General features: G+C 40.5%; 1 protein-coding gene and 1 long non-coding RNA gene across 4 annotated transcripts in view; one reads left to right on the top strand and one right to left on the bottom strand.

Moving 5' to 3' along the window:
- Nucleotides 1-25,990, bottom strand: part of mib1 (mindbomb E3 ubiquitin protein ligase 1) — a 161,412-nt gene that overhangs the window by 54,246 nt on the left and 81,176 nt on the right. The gene's annotated exons all lie outside the window — the stretch shown is intronic.
- Nucleotides 2,557-25,990, top strand: part of LOC147796120 (uncharacterized) — a 54,717-nt gene continuing 31,283 nt past the window's right edge. The window contains exon 1 of the long non-coding RNA XR_015428301.1: nt 2,557-3,012. This is a non-coding gene — a long non-coding RNA (uncharacterized LOC147796120). The remainder of the gene's footprint in view (nt 3,013-25,990) is intronic.

Below are 25,990 nucleotides of genomic sequence, written 5' to 3' on the forward strand. Positions count from 1 at the left end.
CACACGTTGCACCCCCTGGAGGGATGTTGCCAATTTTGGTTGAATGTCATTTTTTTGTTTTCAGTATTGAAAATGCCGACGTTTTAGAAATGTTACACCACCTGTCTTTTCATAAAGGCTAACAACAGGGTTAGGTTTCCTTGATGCTACAATTGATGTGCTCAATTACCGATAACCGGTAATTTGATGAACCATGGATAGTTACATACATGTAGAACAAAGAATGATCAACACTATCTCTCCAGCTGACGTGCTTCTTTTTTATGAATGAAATTATTCTTTTTTTTATGAATGAGGCTGTTTTCTTTTATGAATGAAAGTGGTAGTGGAAGTACTGCTATTAATATTTATTGATCGATAGCGGAAGTTTGTGGGTGGGACTTAACACGCACAGAGGTACACAAACCACACATATAACACACATGGTGTGGTATAAAGTCCACTTTGAATTTTCTGCACAACACATGTACATGCGAGAGGTAGTTTTTGTTCAGCCCGTATGCCAATGGTTTAAAGCATGAAATTAAACAATAATGGCCCCCAAAGTATCAAAGCAACACTATACTAGGTTTTGGCTTCCAATTCAGTGTGAATGTTACCTCAGATTCTCACCCGTCAAAATAAATTTTTTGGTAATTTTTGAAGTTTAGAAAAGGTCGCACACACCGCAGCAAATGATGGGTGGCTTCATGAAAGTGAACAGAAACCTTTAACTTTCTCGGCAAAACTATTTTCCCCAAACTATCAAGCTGTCACTGAAATAAAACCTCGAAATAAATTCTGCAAATAAATGAGCACTCAGTGACACAGATTTGAAATCTCCAGTGGCACTGTGTCCTGTCATAAATAAAAAAAACCACGTTCCCCCCTAAAATGTTGATTATAGCAAAATGTGTTTTAACATTGCTGGCAATAAAATATATGTCAGTAAAAAAGTTGGCTTCTAAATTTTTTTTTTTATAGAATACTTTTTAAAAGTTTATTTGTACTCTCATTTTCTAACTGTTTTTTCATCTTCAACAAAGCACTGATAACTGCTGTTGGGGTTGGGATGGTTCTGGAACATACAGTTTCTCGATGGTGCAAAATAACTTCTTTTCCCTGTTTTGTATTTGTTTAAATTGTCCTGGTCACTTTGGCAATTATATGCAAGAACTTAGCTACATCTGTACACATAGGGACCTACACCCTAACTGTTAAATTGTAGCTACATGTATCTCCCCAGTCAGGCATTTTCAGTTCTGTCCATGAACAATCCTCACTTCGTCACACTGCTAACATCGTCCCAGTAAGACTGTACATGCTGACACGGTTCTGTAGTCAGCTTTCATGGCCTGACATTTTGAGGCTCTATTGTGTGCGTGGCGCAATGAATACCTGTACACGTACCAATGCAAATGTACAGGCAGTGTCTGTACATGAAGGAATGAAATGTGTGTTGACGTCACACGGTACCAAACACATGTGTGCAAGGCTGAAATCTTGTTGAACTGCTGTCATTTTGTTATATTTTGCTGAAATGATCAACTCAGTATGATCTTTTCTACCGTTGCATTATTTTATTTTTCCTTTCCTTATTTTACACAAGGCATAATCAGAGCCAACATACATAAGTGCACATGAAGTCCACAAATACGATCGTTGGTAATCCATTTCAATCTTCTATGTTTAGAAACATTAAGCAATAATCATCTTCACACGTGCAGTGTTTCAAAAATGTCAGTTGACATTTACAGAGTTTTGCTTGGGTTTCAGTCATGCCTTTCAATATCAATAGAGAACAGCAAAAAGCAAGTGGGCCACACAACAAGGATGTACTTGCTTCTATTGGGGCTGCACAGTAAAAATCCCCTTCCTCAAGAAATATGCGACGGTTGTGATTACATCATCGTCATCCTCAAGCGAAGAGGATCATGAGAGCATCATCTGACATCAACTTGTCTGTCCAACTTCCTTGATATCGTTGGGATGGACAACAACCAACAGTGCCGATAACCACAGAGGACACTGTCATGTCAGCAATCCAGAAAAGGAAACAAGACAAAAAAATCCCCTTTGATGCAAACTTTGCATGTACACAAGGATACAGAAATAGGCAGTGATGTCGTGAAAACAAGGAAAAACTCGTCTCCAACAGTGTGATGAATAAATTCTGCTGGACAACACACACTGATCTGTGCCAGATGAGAGCAATAGGGACATTGCCACACACACACCCACACGCACAGGTTTTTTTCCCCTTTCGTTTGCAATGCCCGCCAAACTGCAGTCTGCCACGCCAGCCACTGGCAAGAGAGTGAGTGGGCGGATGACGGCTGGTTGTAGTACAGACAGGGAGCAGGTATTGCTGGCTTTTCTCCATATGAGATCCTGCACCTGAGAGCAGCAGTATGGTTACTACATCGCACGTGTCAGTCTTCCTTCGTGTCTTCATACCCCCCTTTCCCATTAAGGATTTTTGTGGCAATCTTTGGGGAAAAATATTTTTTAAAAAAAGATAAAAAAATTCCTGCCAAACTTGCTGCCCCCATGTGCCTCTCCTCATTTTTTTTTACTTCTCACTTAATAAACTGATTACACATTACGGTGGCAGGAAGCTTCCAGTGACTTGGTCATCCAACGTTGTCGATTTCACCCTCAGTCACTCACTGCTACGCCCACACGCTTTTTTTTTTTTAATGTTCTTCCTGTGACGGACCGTAGATGCTGCATGCTCCCACCGTAGTCTCTTCAGTTGGAGCCTAGAGAGCCCGGCAGGAAAGTTGCCGCTTTTTTCTCTTCCTCTCCGCTCTGGCGTGCACCATGATGTTGTCTCGTATTTCTTCTTCTTTTTTTTTTTGAACAACGATGGCCATCTCTTGTGATACGTCTCCATCGGGACAAATGACAACTTTGGGTGTTGCGTATGCACACTTGGACCATTGGGCTGGATCATAGAACCGCTGGCTACAACCTGTGTGTTTGCTGGATGACGCCGCATCTACAACAGAACCTGGAGCCCCTGAAACTAAGGTACGACCAAACATTTGGTGTGTTCTTGTATCTCTTTTTTAGCACTTGCACATGGACTGCATTAAATATGCCTAATTAGTGACTGAACACTATAATCCCTACACTCACCAGCAACCACAGATCACCCTACTGCAATGACTGATGCAATCGTGCTGGGGGGTTATACAAAGTTATACAATCTGTGTGACGAGGGGTACAACATGCATTATGCTCCACCATCATTCTGCCATATGTAGACTTATCATGCACACATCCCTACTGTAGTATGCATCAGCTCAGTCCAGTGCTGAGCTGGTGAGGTTTCTAACACTATCACTGAACCAATACTCTCCCCATGCGTGGTGTATCTGCATGGCCCGTCTAGAACTATCCAGATAACCACAGACTGTGCAAAAGAGGCAATGGTCTCTCTGTGTATTCAACTGAATTTTAATATCACAGCCTGCCTTGAACTACATGCCCCCTGAAAACACGCGGACTTCACCGGGAATATTGTGACCACTTATTCACATTATTGGTCAGTAATCACACTAGGCCGGTATGACTAGCCATGCAAAAGACGGTTAATGGCTGCCTGTTTATTTGCAGGCTCGTAAATTATACTGATGATATCTTCCAACTGACGTTTTCCGATGGAAAAGCGATCTCATTTTGAACATTGATCTGAGGCCACACACCTATTTTCAATAATGTGCATGTCGGTTTGGTTTGGAAATGACTGAAATAACTGGTGCTTCTACTGAGTTCAACTGTCCAAACTGGCTAATTTTTCAAAAAAACCGGTAACATCCTATCCATCATAATTCACTTAATAATATCAAACAATAGTTGTGTGTGTCTTTTACCAATTTAACATGTAGGCAGTTACGTACGTAGAATCTGACTAGTCTCATGTTAATTTTGAATTCAAATGAAATGTCATAGGCTTTGCATATATAGTGTTTCCAAATTCTCACTGAAACAAAGAAAGAACGGACCACGCCTCACAGCATATAGAACACAAACAGAAACACGGAGGAAACAGCACAAAATACCAGGACAGTTGATCCAATAAACATTTACAGATATCTGAAGAGAAAAAAAATTGGGTGTGTTTCCCACGCAGTCACCTTCAGGTTAATGTTCAAACATCCCCAAGAAATCCCACACTTTTTTGCGGATGATCAATCCATAAATCCTGAAGTGGGTGTCACATGCTGGTATACACGTGGAGGTGCTGCCCACCCTTTGTTTGAATACGCCCATGAAACCAATTCGCTGGCATTGCGTCACGAGTCAAAAACAGGTTTCACAGGTGTGGTTAGTGCATGCTCATCATGTGATGATGGTGGTATCCCTCCCACTGCAGGCTACATTGGAGCTTTCCTTCATATTTCAAGTACAAACTTGAACCCAAGTGCATCTTGGAATTTAAATATGTAGCAAGCTACCCACGGGAGATTAAAAAAGACAGCAATTCTTACAAACACCTTTTCAAAATATTTGTGCACAATACCAAGTTGGCAATGTTCAACTTGTGTTTTCCTTCGTAATAGCACCTTAAAGGGCAGTACTGCTGGATGTACGTGCTTTATAAACGTGATATTTATCACTACCTGATTTACAGGTTTACGACATTTTAAGACCAAATAAAGGTAAACTAGTGTTAACCATCTGACATGACGTCCTTCACTGGGAAGATTTCTTCACATTTGTTTCATATTCTGCTCTCATGTACAAGAGACGTTACTGCATCTAAAGCAAGACAGGGCAGACAATTTCTTTTTGGTTTCAATCCCAAATAAAAGAAAACTGTCACACCAAGTTTACCCAGGGTGCATCTGAGGCGTGGTCTTTGGTAACTCCTAACCAGACACATGACATCCAAGCAATAACCAGGAACATGTTCAAGGTGGCCCACCTTTTGTCCCCCTTATAAGAGGGGGCCAAAATACAAGATAGCAGACGGTACTCATTTTTGCTTAACATTTGTGAAGTTTCTCACTTTTGCTGCTCTCTCTGTTCATATTCTCCAATGAAACACCCATTTTGGTTTGCTGCATGTAACAAATCAGCGGCAAATAGCCATGGAAATACGGTAAAATGGAAACATAAAGAGGAAAAAAAACCCGCTTACTTTCCGCCATTTTGGACCCGCGACAAACCGACTCCAACTTTCGGTTGTCATGTATTGGGAACAATGGCATCAGGCGGGCATAACCAAATCCACAAGAATGCCCAACCAATGACCAAAGCAGAAAGATGTTACTGGTCGCAGTTGTGAAAACATGCCTATGATGTAAGAAATCACAACCAAATGACCTTGTATAGGGCAAGGGCAGAGTCTAACTCAAATATTTTGGATTGACCACAATAACCATAGGGTATATTATTCAACTACTCTTGAGTCACAATCTCAAGATGAGTTGGACCTCACTTGAGACTGTAATGATGCTTTTGAGTGTCCAAAATGTGTACTGTTGTTTACAGCTACGGATCTCTACAGTGCTCTGTTGGAAGAAAACGCAGAAATTGTAGCCACAAGGCACCCCACTAACACACAACCTAGTCTCACTGAAAATTAGCTCTGATTCTTGACAAAAACGAAAACTAGTACCTGTAAGAAGGTTCTTAATTTAAGTTCAAGACTGCATATAAATGAAGTCACACATGCATGACTGGAGTGGGCAATTTATGATTAGTTTTGATGAGTTGTTTCTTTTTTAATTACTGCATTGAATAATGAAAGAGCAAGTTTTTGTGTGTATTACTTTAACGTGTGGTATGGTGTCAATAACACAAATTCCTTTAAGTACTTTACAAGTTTCTTCAACCAAATAGGTCCTTTTTGTGCTTGTCCAAACTTTTTTGTAAAGAGTTTTGTGCATGGCTTACATTTGAAAATTTGGAATGAAAAGATTTGGTCGTTCTTGTGCTTTCTGTGGTTTTCAACATTGATGACATAAATGTAAGTGAATAATTGTAACAATCAATCAGGTAACTGAAATGTACTTATTTGTGTATGAACGTGAAGCAACTCACTACCCAGCATAGAAGTACAAACACAGTTAACCTTGGATTAAAAAATGCAACACCAAAATGGACCAAGGAGCATGTTTCAATTGCTCACTTGTCTGATGTCATTCATACCACTTCAGTATCTTCTGCATGAGAAATAAATTTAGTCTGGTACCTAGAATGCGTATGTCAGTGTGAGGTAATGATACGAGTTACAGGTACTACTATTACACAGGACAAAAGTGTACTGCTTGAAGCATTTTGTGTAATTGTTTATTCAATTTTGAATATTTCAAACCCTTTAAATTAATGAGGAACTACAAATAAAAATGTTTGGAAATGCATGACGATATTTTTCCTGTCAACATACTCGTATATTAACTTATTTTGTTGAGATACCAAAATATTTGAACATTGTGCCTGGCTACATGAAATATCAACCAGAAATTTGAAGTTTCCAGAGCCTTAATTTCAAATTGTGAAATATATTTGTATTTGAAAACTCCTCTCTTGAGCATCAATAATTCACAACCTGGTTTCAATACACCAGGGGCTGCATGCCAGAAAGCACCTTGCATCAAGCCATAAGAATCCCCAATCCGTACAGCATTGTAAGGTTAAAGGTTACACAGCTAAATGTATCAAACAAAAAATCATGCTTTACACTGGATATTATGTCTTGGTAGTTTTGTAACAGAGTGACCAATCATCCGGATATCCTTGAACAAAAAGTGGACACACTACCAATGCTAAAAAAAAACCAAACAAAAAAAACAAGGAAGACAGCAAATGTCTTATGCTGACAGAAAGCACATAACCATTCTATCTGCTTAACTGATTCATCTTTTTAAAAAAAGTTTTGAAGAAAACATTAAGACGATATGAATTCAAGCCGATTATGCTTCAGGTTGCATAAAAAGAAGTATGATGAAAATCTCCCCCCACATTAAGTGTGGGTAGGGTCTACAAGAGAATACCTACCCAAACAGTCACTACGTATGCAAATTTCTCATGAGTCTATTATTATTTGCTGGAAATATTGATGACCTGTAGTGCACCCTGACCTCCCACAATGCAACATGGTCTCGCCGCCATAGTAGATCTTCTTTTCTCAGCACCGTAATGTAATGGACGTGTCTTTCGAGGCATCTTCGAGGTATATGTAGTGACTGCTTGGGTAGGTTCATGTAGAGCGGTGTAGACTGATATGATTTAGAATCGTATATTTAGTAAAAGTATGGAGACGCTTTCCCGTGATTGTATGAACTGGACGCTTAATTAAAGAAAAGAATGTTTTAAAAAAGCATATTACTATGGGATCGGAATCCCAAGAAACTGCAGGTTTGCTCTTCAGTGTGACAACTTACGTAAAAATCATTGGCAACTTTGCAGTATTGTGTTGTTTAGTACAATCAGACTTTCTAGAGAGAAATTCAAAACTTCTGAAAACCAACCGTTTGTCTTCTCAGGGTCTTATTTGCTGCAGTCAAATGACTAAAGTCTCAAACTGGATGATTTAAAATTCATCGGTTACTGAGGTAAATGCAAGGTGTTGCTCAAACAATTTGACCCTGGTTATACCTTTGCCGGCATCATGACATAGAACTCAAAAAAATTGAGAACCGACAAAAACTCTCAGCATGATTTTGTGGGTTGCTCCTCCGTCTGAAGTTACTATGCTCTTTTCCCACTGATTTTAAAACACACTACTACATTTCTCAATTAATGCCAGGTATCACTTTTTATACCTGTTTTGCTGTTACATGGCAAAATTTCAATCTGTAACCATCACTCAGATCTGCAAGAACAGCCAAGATGATGGATCATTGTAAACTAACCCCTAAGAAATCCTGTTTCGGCATTTTAGATTTCATTGTGACTTCTGTACCATTCATTCCGTAATGACCCTGTTGTTTGTTTGTTTGTTTGTTTGTTTGGGGTTTTGGGGGACAGGGGCCAATTTGAGTACTACATGTACATGTATTTGGGCCATGAGCTAAGTAACAGCTTTGCTTGTGATGGCCGCAACGGCCAACATGTCCGACCCAAGCTATTGTTTTCCTGCATGATTAGGTGGCCACGTATTCAATAGTCGGTCCCTGTAAAGGTTAATTGTCTTTTCATAATTTATAGGCAGAGTAACTGGTGTTTCATTACACTAGGATTCACACAGCATATCTCGCTCATAAGCTGACGGCACGCATTTATGTGCATACACATGTACATACATGTATTCCATACGATAGGTGGTTTAATTTTTATTACATGTGGTGAGGTAATTTTTCCTGTTAACTTCTGTTTGCATGTACATTTCTGGCATGAATAAAAAACCCAGGAAGCTTTGTCAATCAATATTAGTGTCTACTTCCAGACTTAAATGGAAAATTAACATTTGTGTCTAGTTTCATTACCATAATTTTCAGGCACAGAATTTCAACAGAAAGCACATGGGATGCATTTTACATGTGCAAATGGAAAACAAACTTCCAACTTCAGAGTTTACATGATGTACTACATACACATTTGTTCGTCCTTCCCAGTACTCTTAGAAAGACAGCATTTTGCTCTCCATTTTTTTTTAAAACAGAGCAAATTTCTATCACTTAACTGGTCAACATGCATAATGTTGACATTTTCAGGAAGGTGAATTCAAATGATATTTTCCTATTTTGCTTTTTTTTCTTCTCTTTCTTTTCTGGAGAAAAATGGAGACGATTTTCAGGTGACTTGACAAGACCACAAAGTCTACGGCAGGCAATGGAAGCTTCCCCAGGTCCTGCCTGCAATTTCTTGGAAATGGCCGCGCTGTTCCAGGCCATCCCTGGGTATTGCTTGGCTGGCAGAGCCAGCTCCTACGCACACCAAGCAGCCAATGGGGCAGCTCCCAACTGGCTAGTAATCACTAAACATGCCGGGACGTCTCACTCATGGTCCCGGCTTCAGATGCACAAAACCTGGCACTTGTTTTGACACTCTGGCCAAACTGTCTGTGCTTCTTTCTTCTCTGTGTGATTTAATTTGGTGTTGCTCTGAATCTCTTTTGCAGTGTCTGCATTACTTGTAATTTTAGATTGAGTCTTGAGGATTCCTTTGATTGTCTTATTTGGATTTGCAGTTGACCCCCCGCTGGGATGCAAGGCATGGCACTTGTTGCTCTGCCCATATTCAAAATGTCACCTTTTCAAAAATCTGTCTGCTGTATTGTTAATATCACAGTGCAAATATGACACCAGGCTCCCAGTGGGGCCTTAGTTCATGTCTCGTGAAAATCTGTGGATCATAGTCAGGGACCAATGCAAAATTTACAGTTAGTAGATTCAATCTAAAGGTTGTATTTTCTGATAAAGTAACATGCCATCTTGGCCAACTTTTTTTTCGTTTTGGATTGACAAAACTGAAATTTGGAGTCACATTTTCTAAATGGCATAGCCAGGGCAACTACACAGCTTTTTCACACACAAAAAAGCCCCAGATTTTAATCCGTAACACCCAAGAAATCAAACTAAATTACCACTTGAGAATGAACCCAAAGATAAGACAACAGCGGAAAGACTGATAGGGCCTTGTTACTCATATCTTCCCTTCGTTTTGGGAACGACTCATGCCTTGAAGCAACCACAGTAGTGCGTCAGAGCAAGGTCACGTGTTGGTAACCTGTGAACACTCTAGGGTGTATTCTGTTCAGCACAGAACCTACACAACCCATTTTCTGCTCTGTCTAATCAGATATAGGTCGGGTGCATCTTATGCCACTAACACTGATTACAGGACTAAAATGCAACATGTCTTCCCCTCCTTTCCATTCTTGAACAGCATTCCAGCTGTTTGTAATTATACACAGCAGACTATCCACACAACAAATGCCAGATGGGAGAAAATAAAGTAGCCATGTCTCTGATTCACTCCAACATGCAGGTACAGGAATTTATGGTCAGCCAGTATGTTTCCAAAACAGAGACAAATCAATTTTCCATGTTAGACAATCCTGAGTTCTGGTAGGACAACAGCGGTAGTGATTGAGTTTCCCTAATTTTGTTATCTGCAAAATTGGAAATTCATCTAGCAGTCAATGCACCTTAGATATGCAAGTCTGGAGCCAGTTTCATTTTTTGAAGTAACCAAAAGCTGTGATAGTTCATTGAATATTTTTTTGCACAAACAAATTTTCTTTTTAACCCTAATACATTCTGTTGTAAGGGATGTTTCTTGTGTCTAGAAGAAAATGTGAAAAGATGCATTCCTTGAACAAATGTGCCCTGCCAGATGGGCTGAATATATGAATCACATTACCAACATAAAATGTATTTATGGGAAAATATATGGCTACTGAATTATGAAAAATGAATGCTTTGTTTGGCTTTCAAAGTGGTTTTTTTGAATGAACACAGTTCGAACTTTTTTCCAACATAGAATTCAATTATATATGCCTGACTTGCACAAAAGATCTTTAATGACAAAGATGCATGTTATGTATGCCTTCCGGTTCCTCCGCCAGAGACTGATATTTCTTTATAAAAATATCACATAGCTCATTTCTAAATACAAGCCTCATCTCGGCTCACAATGTTCTATGACCACCGGACATTCACTTTAAGACCACTATCACCATTACAATATCTACTCCATCAAGTGGAGAAAAAAAATCCAAGGAAAGGAAGAAACAGGAAAAAAAAATAGATTGGGCTATGATTTTTCAACCTCTTCCGAGTTGTAAGGGGTTTGACTTCCTGAAGCAAATTAAGACCCCAAATGACGTCATTGCCAAGGCACTCTGCCGGCACACTCACCACGGGACACTATACTCCCACTTTCTGCGCGTTTGCTCCATGGCCTGTGCCAGCCGCCTTCAGCCATCCGATTTAATATGATTTACAGCCATTCCATTTCTTATTTTTCTTTGGTCACCTCCAGGACTCTAGCTTCAAATGAACAATTTGATAACCAAGATAAAGAAGCAAGAATTCCCGACTTAGGATAAAACGGATATCTATTTTTGTCTTCCTTACTTGCTGAGTTCCGGTGGGTTCCCACAACAACTTTACTGAGAAAAATCAATTTCCTCTTTTTTTTTCGGTTGCATAAACATCCTTTCCAGTTTGACACGAGTGCATATTGACATTTACAAGGTGCATACTATTATGTACATACTGAAATTAACAGTTCAATAATCATAAACCTAACCAATACTCCAGGAACAACTGAACTTGAGAGGTTGTCCTTTTTTGAGTTAAGCCTTCTTGGTGATACAGCCAGGTTGTCAAATAATCCAACCTTGTTTACCATATCTTGAAATAAGGCATCACAGAATTCACGTTAAGAACTGGCCACAGATAATGGATGTAAGAACTCTAGATATATTAACAAGAACAGACAATGAGGCACATTTTGAGCTGAGGTATCACTGAGGGCAAAAAACTTAAAAAGTCAGCGGGGGATAGAATCCACGTCTCTGTTTCACAGCTGAGCTGATCATTGTATTTTTGCCTTTTTTAAAATGCTAAACAGACTTCTTCATGAATGCATACATGGTGCTTCTGACGCCTCATCGAGACAGACTTAAATTGAACATTCTATCAAAAAAATCAGTTCGGAGAGAAATAAACCACATGGACCCTTCTGCGGATAGATTTGAGTTCTTGTATACCCGTGGACGTCAGGTGACCAAATGTATGACATACTGTGCTTAAAAGCATCAAATATATAGTATCAATGATTACATAACCCCCCACATTACGTCAGTGCTTGCTCTTCAAACTATTCAGGCATCTACAGGGACCAAAATAAAAGGTTTTCTAAGTCCCATGACAAATTTGAAAAAGTTAAGAAGATGTAGAAGTATCAGCAGAAAAAAAAAAAGGATTTTACAGGTCAGTTCTAGAGTAAAAAAAACACCCCCGCATATGCGCAATGTAATCTGACAAAGCTGGTGTCCTCAAACGCGGGGTCAGGATGGAACATGCAGACGAGCTGCAGCACGTGTGAGCGCACAGAGGCACATGTGCACATGCAGCTCCATTCTGCAAACGCCCCGACAGACCGCATGCACTGAATGAGCATGTATATACATCATGCCCATCTAATCTCGCCATATGGTGCGTTGCCATGGCGACTAAGGATTGCGTCATCCGTTCCCAAGCCGTCACACGGGTGCACTCGGCAGTGGGTAGTTTATGAGAGGGGGGGGGAAGAAACCTGGACAAAAGTGACAAGTTAATGCATTGAGAGAGCATCTGTGTGTGACTGTAGAACACGTGCAAAGGAACTAAAAGAATATATCATTTTGATGTTATGGACCCCCTGCTAATTTGAATGCATACAAGGCTACCATATCATCACCGTCTATTTATTAAAAAGGCACTTCCCTCCACCTTTTCTTCCAATCAAGATAGAAAATTTTTGCCCCAAAAGAAAATTACTAGAAAGAAAACAACGAACTAGACTATTTTGGGATCAATAATGGAAGTCTCCTTTTAGACAAGAAAAAAATATTACATTGGTTCAAAGTAGTAAATGCGTATGCTTTCTTTGATGCGCAAGACTGTGATTAATGGGGAAGGGGGAACCAAATCTGTTTCATCCTGAAAACTAATGTCATGTTGATGCAGGACAAACTCTTGGATTTTCTTTTTCTAGAGGAGGAGGGGGGGAAAAGGGAAATCATCACAACACTTGAATCAAGGATGTACATGTAAGTGCACACCTTCAAAATTCACAGAAAATGAAGACAACTCGACCAGCAATTCAGAACCAACGCATTATCCATTTGGTGGCCAGGAGCACATATTCCAAATCACAATTACACTGCAGGGTGTACATGCACATGTGCGTCGTTTGCACTGTGCAAAACAAAATGCTCTTACATCAATTGTGTGGCACTCTAGTTTTGGGTGTATTGATTTTAAAGACAAACAGATGTGCAAAAGCCATTTTAAAAGTGTAATAAATTCTGAGCTTTCCACAGGTTTGATAAAACTTTGGATGGCTTCATTTTTAGACCATATAATTGTACAGCCTTCACTGCAATAACTTTAATTTTGAGGACAATTGCAATAATGGTCAACAAATCAATCAGCTACACGTACAAAAAACCCCAAATTTTGGCAGGAATTCAAGAACTTCACAGAACCTCAAATGCTTTATAAGTATACAGGTAGAGATCCTTCTGAAGCCTATGCTAGCCTCTGTTGTGTTTTAGTTTGGGTGAACAACAGCATTCATACTGCATGACCACAAAATTAACTTACTAAGGACCTAGGACTGACTGGCTTAGGAAGGCTAAACTGGCCAAGAGCCCCAACCGGCCAAACCTGTCCTAAACAACGTACTGAGGATTACACAGGAAACAGCCTTAGGATTTTGAAGTTACACAGAATGCAGAGCAGTCATCCAACTCCTCCTACTGTTTCATACCCAAGCTCTTTTCTCTGTACGCCTGATGTTTTTGGAGTGGGTGGCTGGGCCAGAGTCGCCGAAAGGCCAATATCCAAGCTCCATCGCTTCCCCGGTCCATCCCTTGTGCTGTCGACAAAAGCCACCCTTCAAAAATGTCGGGGGACAAACACCCCAACTCGCCGAGACCAACTTCGGCCACACTGCAGCCTGTTATTTTCCCAACCCTAATGTCAAAAAAATGTCAGTGCTGCCATACGCTACATGCGGCCCAAGATAAGAAGGGGGAGGAGAGGAAGGGTCACCAGGCACAGGGGCAGCATGATCTTTGCCTTATTGTTCCGCCGAACCGCATCCCCACCTCGCCCGCCAGCTTTTCTGGTGGCTGTGCATTGTGAACTGGCCACCCGGCCGTGGCAACAATGGCACAAACACACATGTAATCCCGCCAGCCCGTGAATGGTGACATGCCCTCCGACATTTTGTGCCGAGAAAACACGACACGTGCATTGGGTTTCGAGTGAAAGGCCGAAGCCAGCCTGACGAGGTGATGCATTATGCCCCTGTGATGACACTATTCGATGGGCTGACATGATCTCTTGAATAGAGCATATCCAGGGTGCCTATAATGCCACTAACAAAGGAACAAGTAGTAGAACTTAAACTTGTTTTTTCGTGTTATATTTGACCAAGTGGTGCTAACTGCGGCATGAGTGTGCTTACACAAAACCTAATTTGTCAAAAAAACGCAATAAGCTTGTACTCATTTTCACATTAAAGCATCATTATTTTTCCAAAATATTTGTTCTGGAACAAACTTGTCTAAAGGTTTTACTTAAAAATTTCAGATCAACACTTCGTGCCTATTTCTATACGAACCTGATGAGCAGCACGCGTTAACATCATACACCCCCTTCATCCCCATACTTGGGGGAAAAAGGGTGGGGGGAGGGGCGGGGGAGGGGCGGGGGAGGGGCAAGGGAAGGGAGAAAACCAGTAGACAAAAAGCATCAACTTTGCAGCCTGCACAAGATTTACTTCAAATGTCTCATGTTTAGTTTCGGTATTTGGTACAACCAGTTTTGGTATTTGTAAAATGCTAGCCAAAACCCAACAGTCACAAAATGATTTCCAGTTCCTTACTTCCTGGTTTCATTGGTTTTTCTTCATGCTTATTCCCTGTGCGGTACATTTGTCAATACATGTGTATGCCAGCCTTGTTGCAGGGACACAAGATGTGTGTGTGTCCCTACTGGACAATACTTGGAAAAATTGGCAACTTTCTGCAATCAAATCCACCAACATGGCAAAACGGAATACAAATACTGAAATTAAAACGATGCATCTAACTAATCTATCTGAATATATGGTACATGTACTTATAGTCAGGTAATGTGGACATTATCTACGTTCAAGCTTTACAATTTCTGAGCAGGAAATTTATCAGGAGAAAGGAATGACAGTCAGACAGGTTCCTTTTTCTTATTGAGATATTGCGCAACTGAGCCCCATCTCCAATATCCTCCACACATATTCAACCACAGCCAGTTGATGCACTCACTGCATAACGTTCCCTCTGCATGTACACGTATGTACAGCTCTGCCGTGATGGGAGATTCATTAAGATTCATGCTTGAGCGCCAGACCACCATTATGATTGCGGCTGAAGAGCCAGCCATAATCACGTCATTCTCCCCCCCCCCCACCGACCGACCAAACTTCACTGCTGTCACTATCCACGAGCCTGGCTCTCCCCGTTGTCGGGTCAATGCACTTTGGTTGCTATGACGTCAATGGGCATTAGAATGAGCTGGCTTACATCTCTCCCAATCGTGGCAAGACGATGCCGCATGGACTTACATGTATAACGTGAAAAGCGGGCAGAAAAAAACCGAAGATGCTGATGAAGCACCCACATTATTATACCATGAGTTGTTACACATAAGAACAGAAGGGGCTGCAGCATAACGTCGCATATGTAAATCTAGCTTAATAAAAAAATATCCAAGCATTTGACACCACTATCTCCAGCCTTATATGTATATATTTAAAAAAATTTATGGTGCATATGCACTTAAAAATTCCAAAGGCACTGGCATTAAATAATATGATCAGATATTAAGTGACATGAACCATGGACGCAGCTTTAAAAAGGTCGCTCAGAACATATCTGCTGAACATATCATAAACGTGGTAAAACAAACAGGGAAACTGACTCAGTGCTTACATATTTATCACAAAGATGAACAAAGAAATTGACGGAAACGGGATTGAACCTATCAACATCAGTGTTGGCTGTGGTGTTCTGGGCTTTATGGCTTCTGACTAGTGCCCCTGAACAAAGATGCTGACAAATGGGAAGCACCGCCAATTTAAGGCTGATTAACTCAGTTGGTAGAGCACCAGTTTGGTGTTCACCAGGTTGCGGCTTTGCATCGTGATTCCATCAATTTCTCTGTTCTTCTTTCCAATTATAATGAAATAAACATGAGTAAAGGTCAGCCACTGAGCAACCTCAGTGGGATTGGTGAGCAAGGGCACCAGCTACAGGTTGGAGAAATGTTGAAAATAGTTGTAGTTATGTAGAGTCTGCTCTTTTTATATCACAGTTATGATTTTTCTACAAGCGGCTACTAAACTATGGCTGGCCATCAGTTCAAAAGTACACGAATATTTCACAAATGATAAGAATCCCATGTCGCTATCCAAACACAAGATGATAATAGACTTACTGCTGAATACTAAATGAAAATAAAACCCTCTTCAAGTTAATGGGTCAAATGTACATGTACATTTTGACTGAAATTGAGGTAAAATTGAAAACCACAAAAGGACGATTTTTTGGCAAACTTTGGCTGCACAAACAAACTGTAAGCAAAATTTGAGTGGTTTATAGTCAGGGTTTGAATTTTGTTTGAGAAGTCACTGGACTACAGTACTTGTCCAGTGGCTCACAAAATTTGCAGGACAAAAAAACCCCAGTTTTTACAAGACTACTGCAGTACTTCCTACATAAACACCAGCTTTGCCGCTGTAAGTCTCTTTCCTATTAAACTGGATGAATTTAAGAATGATGTCAGATTTACATGGAGCTTGCCCTCGCATGAGACACAAGCATTAGACATGCACGTATGTCACTAAAAAGGTTCGTGATGTACTAGTAATAAGCTTGTGGGGGGAGGGTTTCCAGTGTCACTGAGCAGAATAGCATACGCCTAAAAATACTAGACCAGTGGACTTTTACAGCCATTGGCTGCATAAGACCAATATCAGATTCAATAGATATAAAAACTCTGTGTTGTGAATGGTAATTATCATAAATTCATTATCCCAATATACACTGCTGAAAGCACAAAACTGGACAAATTAAATTCTCCTATTTATGTTTATATTGCCAAAGAATGTTGGCAAATCCAAACTCGTAACAAAAAGTTTGCCTTATCTTTCACATTGCGCCCGTATATATTGCCCAGATGGTATTCGTGAATCCCTCCAAACACCCAATGAATCCTCCGCATTCCTGAATGGTGGATTGTCCCAAATAGTGGTTGGTTGTTTCAGGACTCTTTGAGTAGCTACTGATGTAGTTTCCATCATGAAAAACGTTTTTGCCTGCATGCTTGTAGGCTGAGTTATACACAGAGCACATCTGAACATTCAGCAAACTACAGCATATCCAACAAATATTCATCAGCTGTTTCAATTTGATCTAGTAATTACTTGCCAGGGAAGTTTGCTTGTTTGGGCCATTGTGTGAATCCCCTGATTGTTGACAATACTTCTTCTACCTCTCAGTGATATGAAAATACCATACCTCATACATATTTATGATCAAGAACAGAATGTTCATTGGTCCATTCACCATCATGTGCCAGTTTCTATTTTTGCTGTTTAATAGACACACATGTGAGGATACGTGCACAAGTCAATTACCCATAATGCATAGTAATTTCTTCCCGGGAACAGCTCACTGTGAAACTATTAAGGAACTGTGGCCCAAGCGAACACCGCCCATGCATGAATATATGACAGCACCAGTTAATGTTGGTCTTGGAAGTAGGAAAACAAGTTCCCGAGGATTCACCAACTGTGAATATTTTTCTGAGCCCTCTCTTAAGCCAACAACCGTCATGGAGAGGTCAAGAGCAGTTGATGCATGTATATCATTTAGGGTTTTTTGTTGCTTGCCTATCCCTGCTTTACAGACTGTATTAGGGTGACAAGTCAGACGTGAACTTAACAGAAATGAACAAAAGTACCGGTGATGTCCCAGTTCTAAACAGATGGTAAAGAATGGGATGAGGGAGGCCCTCACAAGAAAAGTGAGCCTAAATTGCCTCCTATTCATACCCTGTCATCTCTTCTTACAAAAGATGTTGCAGCCCGTTCAAGGGGACAACGGGGCCTTTCAAGCATTCTGTGAATGCTGACAATCGGGGAAAAAGCATAGCCAAGTCACAGATTGAGTAATTACCAGAGGGTAGATAAACAGGCTTTCCACAACTGAGGAGGGTTATCACAAAGCAGGGACATTATCTCGACTCTGGTCACCACTGCTTCCCTTTATCTCCTCTCTCAATAACATGACAAGAGGGACCTGGATCCATTTCTTTGAAAAAAATTGTGAAAAAAGAAAACCAAGATGGAGACACTTTACTCAATTCACACCTGGGGAGTAAAAAGCAAAACAGAACAACACTTCAGAAATGTACAATGCATAAGCAGCATCTAGAAGCAGTGTTCGGTGTTTTGATAACACTCTGTGAATTCTTCAGTTGCTTTGGTACTGACGGCCAGCCCTACCTGTAGTTTGCCAACTACTGGTGCAAGCAGTACCTGTTACATCTAGCAAAACAGAGGTCTATAAAGGTTCAACTTGCTTCATTTTTTTTTTTACAATAATCCACTGTATACATCCAGAAAACTGGCACGGGTCATCTTGAATAACTTGCAAATCTTTAAATATCCACAGTTCTTCGTCCCACTTTTTTTTTTCAACCCTACGTACCCACCTCTTTAGGTGCCACACTGGCAACTGTGATTTGTTCAGACTGGCCAGCTCTTGAAGTCCAAACCTTTTCAAACATTTGATTCTGCTGAAGTCACTGAGGAATGTGAGTAATAATATGTGGTGTGGTTCAAATTAATATTCTTTTGAAAAAGCTCATCAGCTGTGGCGAAAAGCAAGGATTCTCCACATACAACTTTGCTCCCCTAGTATGCACTGTCTGATGCAGTCTTCAGACTCAAATATATATTGTGGTGGATCAGGGTAGCTCAGCATGTCTACAGTGTTCTTAACCGCAGATACAAAGTAGTGGATGTGACACACAGTTCACTTAACAAATAGTATTCCCATTGGGCATGTGGTTAGCTGGCATGCCAAATACCAACCCTATATGTTTTGACCAGCTGCACACATTTCTATGCAACAGAATGTCCAATAAAAGTCTGACAGTGCTTTCTGTGACAAGTGAAGCTGCAGTATAGCATTAGAAAGATGTGCATGAGCAGAGCTTGTTACAGATCAGTTGATATAAGAATCCCCTGCTATTCTATAATGTCCAGGCGACTGCTCTAACTGGACAGCCCAATCTACTTCTCCTTTTTAAAGCTATGATGAGCAAACTAAAAAGATTTTCCACAGCCAATATTGCTAATTTAAAACATTTATAACAGCATACTAGGAAAAGGAAGCATTTGAAAAATTCTCAAGAACTCCTCATGTAAGTTTCCCTGTACCTAATACCTGGTCAAGATATTCCGACAATTGAAACATGCAAAACCCTGTGCCTTCTGAAGACTCCGAACTCATCCAAGTCATCTGACTGACCTGAGTTGCAACACAAACGTGTCATAAATATTTTACAAGTCAATGTCCCCTGTTCACTCTTTCCTTCAATGACTCAGGAAAAATGTACCACTTCGCACATGCAAATCCGGGTGAAGTATTTTCCAATCAATCAAATAGCTACCAGACATTTTTCTGAATGACTATCACTTTTTCCTAAGATGCTCGGTGCAAATGGACGCGCCGTAAGTGAAAGTATAATGGGTGTACTATAACTTTCTCAGCACTTTTTCAGAATTGCAGCAAACCAGACAGAAATTAGTTTTGTGCATCCTGTGATAAAAGAACGTGAGTTAGGAAAAATGTACTGGCAAACAAGTGATGAAAGGACGGAAAGTGATGGAGACTGCATCCTTACAAGCCCATTAAGTTCTGGGGAAAAAAAATGTTTACCGCCCACACACTGGTTCTTGTAACTACATGCCATTTGTCTTCATTGGACAAATCCCTACCTTCACAGGGACACATTTTTAAAAAATATGAAACGCAATGCCTGAAAGTCTCTGTCACATGTTGACATCAAGGCACTAAACACTGCTATATTGACAGGGATTTACTAATGAGCAAGCTGATGTGCCTGGCTAACAAGTGGTTGTCATAGAGCAGAGTAGAGATATGTCTGATTTAAGTTTTCACAAGGATGATAAATATGGACTACCGTACTGTAGAACTGCATGAACAAGTAACTTTAGCATGTGGGTTTGGAACTACTTTCCCAGAGTTATACAGGACTGGATACCACAGAATTGGTCTCAAGGCCATATTTCTAGTCCTGTTAACCTGGTCATTTTTCTGTGATCTGTCTTAAAAACTGCTGGAAGAACCAAAGGATTTACTCTTAATATTTAGATCATGTTACTGAAACCAAATGTCATGAAGTACTTTGAATGGATGGATTTACTGGAGAGTTACTACTGGATACTGTATCTCAAATCCAGACAGACACATGTGCATGCACTTGTGACTGTACATGTACATGTACATGTGAATGCACGTCTTGTGAACAAAGGTTAATCTCAATGCTTTGACTCTTCCCAAATTTCATCTCATGAGGGCTCACTTGCTGTAGCTTGACATGCCACACAGCATGTTGGCACAGTGTGCAAACATGAAGTGACCGTGACAATTTACATGGCCCCCCTAGTAACCCAACTGTGACAAAATGGCCAAGTGTGACTGATTCACATGCAGGCATGCTACAGGAAGTGTCTGCAATCAGTTGGGCTGTTGTTGCAAATCTAAATCGAGATATTCTATGCAGAATTTGAACAGAAATCTTGCCCAATTCAAAAGATGTTTGCTAGAAACAAGCAAAACCTGAAAAGCATAGACCCACGGGGGTCAAGTTGTAATACCAAATATAACAAATCATTAATCATCAGAAACCCGACATAAAAAAATAAACAACAGTAAAATCTAGATCTACAGAGTAAAATGGAGATTAGTACTACAGGCCCACTGAATAATTGCCTAACTTGCTCTTATAAGGAAGAATATATGAGTGCAAGGAAATTCCTGCAACTGCCAGGAAGTAAAATAAACCAAGAGTATGCACAAACACTTCAGCACTGACCGAAGGCACGTGCATCCACGACATGTTTCAGTCATTGGGGCTATTTCACAAAGTTTTGGTGCCGCCTTCTTGACATTACAGGCTAATGAAGTTTAATGTAGAAAATTTCAGATGCCCATCGTTTTCAACTCTGATATGTTTGTAAGCACAACACAACCTCAGTAAATTAAAGTGAATTCAAATCCATCTGCAACACAGAAACATTTGTGACAGATTAAAGATCCCCCAATTTTTGGAGGAGGGTGTGGGGTGTACACTGCCCTCTCTAAAGGTAGCAACTTTAACTTGAGAACATTTTCCAAAGTTGGTAGTGAAAGTCGACTCAAGTTATGCTGCAGTCTCGCACTAATTGATGCCGCAAGCATGAAACGCATTCCTGAAAATGCCATTTTGGCAGTTTTGCACTGGCTGCCGTCAGCGTTTCAACGCCAAACCAGTCACTGCAGTATTAATTAAGTCCTCAGATTTCCTCAGTCATCTCTGGACTTACACAAATGACTGACAACAGGAAAGCTCCCCTCCCCCATCACCTCACAGTTTAAATGGAGGGTGTAGCACAATATGATATGGGCTAAATAGAATCACTGATAGCCAGGCTGAGGTACATGTAAGTCATCCAAGGGACAGCTGGCTGCCTGTCTTCAGAACCCAGGGATTGAGCTGGCTGGCATTTTGAGGTACAGGGGCAGACTGGCAGCCCATGGATGTAAATCAAAGGCAAATTGGCCCAGGGGTGACACATTGAAGTACTAATTGGGTATAAGCCTGGGTAGCAGACTGCATGCTGTGCAGATGTATACTCCTGGCCTGTTTCCACAAGTGATAGGAATTAACAAGAAAAAAGACAAGCTACCAGGGAGATACCACCGGTACCCTCAGCTGCCTAGAAGATTGAAAGACCTTTAATGGGGATGGATACCACAGCAAGGGTCAGGAAAAGGAGAACAGCCTGGATTACAGATGCTTAAGCCTCCAAACCTGGCATTAAAGGCTCATGTCAAATTTATCTCAGAGGTGGTGTAAGTGATCTCCAATGTGTGGCAAAGGCTACATGTACCATCCCAACTGATTTCAACTCACAGGTTCAAAGAAGGAACACGGCCTCCTTAAATGCAAGAAGAATGTTTTCCCCCAAATTAGGAACAATCAACAAGAAATGCTTTTAACATAAAACTCCTAAAAACCTTTGCAAGTGGCACAGTGTCTACTGAGAACAAACCTTTGCATCAGTGAGAGCAGTTAATGACCTGTAAAAAGTGCTGCCATTTCCTGTGCTTGGGGTGATCATCAGTCTTCCAACGAGCAATATGTGTCCTCCAGAGACAATTCACACATTTTCGCAAAGTACACCTCTCCAGTCGGAGTTTGCAGACCTTTACACAGAGCAGATTGAGTCCAGGAACTGAAAGAAATCTCTGGGTTTTTCTGTCATATCAGGTAACTCTAAGTCTGCTTTTAAGTTTTGCGTGTTCCTTCTTCATCACAAAACATGGAATGAGGCCTTTTTTCGCAGGAACAGATGAACACTAATGACTTTAGACAGTACTCTGCATTATGCATGTCCATCAGCCACACCATCGTACATTAACAACGGCAAATGAGGAAATCGAACAATAAATTCTTTCCCCTTGTTACATTACATAAAGGCAAAGTAGTACAACATGTTACTACAGTAAAGTTCTGCACACGCATGCACCAAAAATTAGCATGCAAGGGGATTGCTGTGGATCTGTTATTCTTCTTAAAATGGAAATATGCGCATCTGACATAAAAGTTCTCGAGAGAAAGACACAGCCCAAAGGGGGGGGCACAAAGGAACAGGTATCCTCCATCCTGACCCATTCCATTGGATATTCTGTTAAGCTGCAGACTGCTACGCTGCAGCTTAATGCTTCGACACAAGGGTACTCAGCCTGTTGCTCCTTCAGGAGTATCTGACCCCTCAAGACCTCTCTGTAACTGCGGACAATTTGCTTTCCATTTGTGTGACTTGGGTGTTGTGGGAGGGACCCTTGGCACGCTTGGGCGTCCTGCGAATCTGACAGCATGCCCTACCTGGCTCAGGCCAGGAAAAGGGACAAGCAGTGATGTCCCCTCAGCTGGTACTCCACTAGCTGTCAACCGGCTCGAGGAGTGACCATTTAGTCTCGATTCAGAGAAACACATGTTGCTATGGCAATGTCTTGGCAACGGTAGGAAATTCAAGGGCACTGTACAACAGATTGAGAGGCTTCCGGAAGAATAAATAGCATTCAAGGAATCCAACCAGAATTCTGAAAAAAAAAAGTCTTCATATATTCTCCAAAAATGTGTCATTACCGAAGGACTGCACATTTAACCAAATTCCAAGTTGTTTGTTAGCCTGGCAGTGGCACAGAGTGCCTCATGGCAAATAACATTCCTCTAGAACAATTATTGGGTCATGACAGCAGAGGGCGCTTTTCTCACTCTCCACATTCACAGATCAGTGCCCACAAGGAGAAGTGACAACTGTGCATATTATACTGGACAGCAGCTATTCCCTGTAGTCACATACATGTGGTTTTTAACACTATTTATTTGGCATGTGGCCTGCCTGCAAAATACATCCAAGGTGTGAACAGTTTAATGTTTGTGTAGGGAGGAGGACCTGATAACCGCAATTTGCATCCAGTTGTGGTAAGGTCATTGGGTAGGACAGTGGGTTCTGCCTTTACATGTAACACCATAACTTCTCTCCACTAGAAGTGTCTTGCATATGGCGCACTGGTGTTAGATAGTAATGAAGAATCCTGTTGCAGTGATCATGATATTAACAGTTTCAAGGCTTTGTAAAAACAAATGTCCTTTAAATAAGTACAACATTAAGTGAAATAAATATCCTTTTAATAACTACAACATAAAATTATTAACAATGCCAATTTTAGAAACAGCAGAGGTGACCTTCATGTACTGTACATGTATATGTTTACATGTACCAATAAATTTGGAGCACAACATTACATCATTTGAATGATTTATTAATCAGCATTTTGGCAAACCTAAATGAGCAATGTTACTGGCACTGGATAGGGAGAACCACAGCTTTTTTTGGGTTACCTATTTGTGCATAATTTCATGCTGATACCAACAACGGTACCCTAAGTCAGATTGGTCCAGTATTTAGGGAAAAAAAATCTGTCCTATTTGTTATAAGTTTCAACCACAGAGCAATTCCATAATTCTCCTGAATAAGTTTTCTTCATTGCTCTCAAAAACAAAAGTGTGACTTTATTTTATCAATAGGCCCATAAGATCAAGTGACCCACAATGGTATGGGTAGTCAATTTCCAAATAGTGAACGAGTTGTTACTTGGTGACTGGGAAAACAAACACAAATGACATTCCTCAATAAGTGTCAATATTGACATTTCCTTGTTTCAGAGAAATGTTCCAGAAAAATGTGTATAATACAGCTACAAACAGAGATATAAAGTCTACTTGTTGCAGGTTTTGTCTGTTTGTAAAGAGGGCCCGATCTAGCATGCTGATAAAGTCAATACCATTTAAGGAATCAAATCCATCATTGTCAGAGAAGGAATGGGGGAAGGGTAAAATTCTAAAAATATTTCACTGACCACAAAAATCACAAACATCAAAAAGATGCCTTTCACTTTCACAACATCATGGCAAGCATTTCCTAGCTTGCTGCAACGTTTTGCCTCTGTGGTTGTTCAAAAACATTCTTTCTTCTGAGGCAACTGTCCAGAAAATTGGCGCAACACACACGTATAATTTAATCTGTCTAATGGCAGGTGAAACAAGCAACAATTGGTCTTGCCTGCCAAGATGAAAGCTAATTTGAGCCAGCGTGAGCTATTCCTGCATCCCCCACCTTTCACTTTCATTTTTGAAAACTGCAATTTGCAGTGTCAGATATACACGATGGTGCAATACGCACACAGGGATTACAGAAAGGGCAAAGTGTCATTTATTTCATTTAGCCAATAAGGAAACTTGCGTTGCAGTGTCACTGGAACACAGTGTCAATAAGCCAAAACAGGAGGTAGCAAATGCAAAATGAAAATGTTGTTCACACCACACTATTCACTTGATATCAAAAACCTTTTCTTTTCCCTTAACTTTGACTTCATCTGCAGAAGTAATAACTTGGCAGGTGAACTAGAAAGGATGAGAAATCAATTGAAGTAATTTTTACATGTTATTGAGTGTCTTTAACAACCCTAGATTGCTCCAACATGTTCTGTGTCTGGCCTGGATCATTACTGTGCAGCTACTTTTTAACTCAGCCTCAATCTCTGAACTTTTTCTGGATTTTGATGAGTCAAACATGTACCTGATTGCACCTCAACAAAAGTATATCTTTTACATGAATTACTCCAGCCTGAGTCAGGTGAAAAATGAACTGTACATGCATGACATGTATTTCATTAACCATTGAGAAAATATGTTGTCTGTGATAGCATTCAATGCAGAGCACATCTACATTGTATGTCGCTGTGTTGCATTAACAAAGGAAATATCTATGCAGTTACTGTCTGAGTTCATGTTCAATTTCACATGCATAAACACCGCAGGTCAAACACAAGCCTAGGCTACTTTAACTGTGCTGCAGCTACATACCTTATCTGTCCTACTTAGTAGCTGGACTTGTACTCATCCTAAAAGCTGTCAATTGGCTCACTGCTGACCGACATAAACTGTACGTTTGAGTGGGACCTTGCTCTATGATTAGGACAGCTGGCTCCATAAGTCTTATGTAACGATGTACATGTATCCACCAATTATTTCCCAGCAACATTTAACAACAACTAGATGCCATCACGAAAGGTACACTTATCAGACTATGATTGAAAGTTTTCAGTTGATTCACAGAGGTGCAGTGCATAGACATGTCGCTGCAAAGGACGGGGGGTGAGATTTTTGGGGAAGACGAACGATCCATGGAACTTCATTAGCTGGTTGAACGAGCTACTAAAACAAGAGCTCTCTTCCAAGTGGCCAGATTAATGTAAATCTTGCACTTAACACTTTTAGTACAAAATGCAAAAGGGCTGGAACACATAAATGGTGAAACGCTCTAAAATTCCACATTTTGGGAGGCAAAAATCCTGAAATTGGGAAAATATCTTGAAGCAGTCACACCACCTCGATGAACACAGGAAGTTTGACAGTTGGAACAGTCTAGG

The sequence above is a fragment of the Acanthaster planci genome, linkage group LG18 (genome assembly GCF_054643075.1).
Source record: "Acanthaster planci isolate LZ-2023a linkage group LG18, COTS_SCS, whole genome shotgun sequence".
NCBI lineage: Eukaryota > Metazoa > Echinodermata > Asteroidea > Valvatida > Acanthasteridae > Acanthaster > Acanthaster planci.